This window comes from Carlito syrichta, unplaced genomic scaffold, assembly GCF_000164805.1.
Source record: "Carlito syrichta isolate Samal-C Ts95f unplaced genomic scaffold, Tarsius_syrichta-2.0.1 Scaffold314741, whole genome shotgun sequence".
Lineage (NCBI taxonomy): Eukaryota > Metazoa > Chordata > Mammalia > Primates > Tarsiidae > Carlito > Carlito syrichta.
Window position 1 is genome coordinate 281281 of NW_007258837.1, and position 3516 is coordinate 284796.

A 3516-nucleotide genomic window follows, 5' to 3' on the forward strand; every position below is an offset into this window, starting at 1 on the left:
AGACTTTCATTCGGGTCTCAGTAATAAGTGCTCTGTCTAGTTGATAAATTTCCACACTAAACACAAACGTTGTTATTTGTCATATACTAACTGTTTTAATGGGCCATTCTTCATGATCTTTAACAACCATCAATTGATCTCTAGGACTCAAATGTCACACTGCAATGCAGCTCTGTTCGAAGAATTCAAGTTTAAGTGAACTACCATGCAAAAGAAGAAAAAACATTAATTTGCTCTAGGGACAGAAATATATTAGGCATATTAATGAAGATGTGAACAACAAGAAGTGACTCAGGCCTGTTATTTTCTCCACAGCAGAAATATTGTAATCAATTCAGACAGTTATCTCTTTAGTTCCTCAGGTTTTAATAAAGGTAAGTCTCAGAATTCTATTTAGACTTTCAGACCACTACCTCTCAAACCATCAGAAATAATCAGATATGCTTTAAATCAGCTAGGAGATAAACTGATCAATTTCATACTTGTAAAACATAAACTCTAGAGATAGCTTAATTTTCACATTCATCATTTGTGATTATTTTTCCAGTTCCTCTTTGCTTTAAAAACTACATCAAACTCAGATTTCCCTTCAGTAGACTGGCAGGCCTAAGCCACTTAATACAAATAAAGCCCAAAATGCTTAGAAATGAAATGAGTTGTTTTTAAAAGAGGTTCAGGGCACACACTTAGGTCCTAAGAGTACAAAAAGATATGCCTGCTTCTTTATCTGATGGTCTCCGGTGGCAGCATTAGCACATCGATGTTTTATGCATTTCATACATAATGCTCCATGTGATTATGGAATCCAGACGGTGGAACTGAATTAAGTTTGCTGCGAATGGAATGGGACGGGAGGAGGGACACGTGCTATTGAGAAAAATCATCCCATTCCTTTATCTTCTAGGAGATCTGCGGAAGCCTTTCCTTTGGAAAGTGCTCAAAGACAGATCAGATGCGCTAATAAAGGTGCACTATCTGAACAGGTCTGCCCTAGAAATAGTGCTTTGGAAATTCGAGGTGGGAAGGAAAAGCAGCCTGTGCCAGAAACTGATTAAATTTCAGTCATCTATCCAAAGCAGTCCCTCGTCGCTTGTAAAATGCGCCATATAATTACAGTAACTACGGGTTTTAAAGGAATTTACACATTAGCCTTTATCAGGGGACTTTCTTTGTGGGTGCATGTCTACTTTAAAATCAATATCCCTAAAATAAACTTTAATAAGATTTATTAATTTTATCTATGTGGACCTTTTAAAAGTCAATATCAAATATCTTTCTCCAGCTTCTTGCTGGCATTTGAAGAAGCTTAGATATCATCAAATGTCATGCCCTCTGTATGTTAAACGATCATTGTTCTATGACTTTGCTCTTGTATACAACTTAGCCCTATTTTAAACTTTGAAAGAGTTGTGAATCAATACTAAAGACTGTCTAAAATGTATGGGTCGTCCTGATACACGATCTCAGTACCGTGGACAAGGCCTACTAGTGGCTTCTTGAGCTATTATCTTGCTCCTGTTAGATTTGAACAACCCAGAGAAGTTGCTTGACAGCTCCCAGCTGACCCTGCACCATGGTGGCTAAAGTCGCTTCTTTGAAACAACCTCCAAGCGCAGGGAACAAAAACAAGGAGGCTTTTAGAAATAGTGTCCCAGAGAAGAACAAGACTACTTACGGCCTTTCACTCAAACTACGGTAAGGAGCATTATTAGGATACCTCAAATTTCAAATCTTTTTTCCAGAAAAGACTGAGCACCAACATTTCTTTACAGTAAGTTTCATAGAGGAAAGTTCTCCACCAATTACACACTCAGTGATTAATGTTAGGTGGTTGTAATCTTAATACAGAGAGCAGTAAAAATTTACTGTTTTCTTTGAGAAGAATTTTGTAGATACCAAATTTTAAGAACTTTGTTGACACCAAAGAATTCTATCAATAACACACAGAGGAAACATCACATTTTGCTACCCACTAAAAATAAAATCTGTTTTCATTGCAACATTTGTAAACGTCAGGCCAACCCCCAGTTCCTAAAATACAAGCATCTGTACTAACCAGGAAGCTTGTTGAAAGCAGAAAGTAGGTCTCTAGTCTACCTTTGTGATGTCTGATGTCTACTTTCTTGAAATACAGTTTGCATGTAATGAATGTGCTTATACTATCCTAGAAAACTTATAAAGTGCATTTATAATATTAAACTGAACTATACTAGTTAATCTTACATTAAAAAGATGCTTTTGTTTTGTTTTTGGAGTTAGGGGGGTCTTACTCTGGTTACCCAGGCTGGAGGGTCATGGAATGATCACAGCTCACCACAGCTTCCGCCTCCTGGGCCCAGGTGATCCTTTCCCCTCAGCCTTCTGGGTAGCTGGAACTACAGGTAGACGCCACAACACCCGGTTAATTTTTAAAACAATTTTTTTTTGTAGAAACAACATATTGCTATGTTACCCAGGCTGGTCCTGATCTCCCTGGACTCAAGCAATTCCTCAGTCTCCCAAAGTGCCACCATACCCAGCCATCACCATGCCCAGCCAAAAAGATAATTGAGTTAGCTAAGTTAAAGAGTGCATGTTTCCACCCAGATGAAGAAGAATGTGGAGAGAACAACACTCAGATACTTTGACGTGCCTGCCTATGCTATGGTTCCCCTCAATTCCAATGTCTTTATCCACCTAATACAACAATAAGCTCTCTTTAGCTATCTTACCCTTCCTCCCCCCACAGAAAAATGCTATTTGACACAGCATTGACTCAAAACATCAAAGATAGGACTTAATTACCATTTTATAGCCTTCCCTTTACCTGAACTAGTTAAGCAAGATTTTCATTTCCTTTGTTATTAGCTAATAAAGGATATTTTACATCATTTACAGAAAAATCCAGCAGTTTGTTTAAGATTGAGTTTAGCTGCTCTGAGTGTATGTAAAACCCAGTTAACAGTGACTTCAACCAGTTAATAGATTCTTCTCTCAAGAAGAAAGGTCTGAAGGTAGTCTATCCTGGACTAGTATGACTGCTCTATAACCACTAGCCACCCATGTTCCTGCGATCTCTCTGCTCTGCCAGCCTACATATGTGGCTTCCATGCTTTGCAAGTTTACCTGGTGTTTTCAAGGTAGCAGGAAAGTTCTAGCCCTTATGATCGCCTTCCCAGACAACAGAAAGGGAAAGGGGAAAGGGTCGACAGTCATCTTATCGCATCCTTCTCAGAACACCCCTGACTCCACCCTGATAATCTAAAGACTCATATTAGTATCTCATCATCCACCCCCTTTAGAAGGGAGACTGAGATGCAGTTTTGTAGACTGACATATTGCTGTTTCCAACAAAATAGGGAGTCTACTACATAGGAAGAGGAGAGGAATGCATATTAGGTAAACAATTATTAGATTCTGCCACACAATCTTTAAATTTCCTCTTTAATATACTGTCACAGTGCCTTATTTTAGGGACGTATAATCTCAACTCTAATGCAAAATATTTCTCCAAAAGCTTGATGGAGATTCCATTAG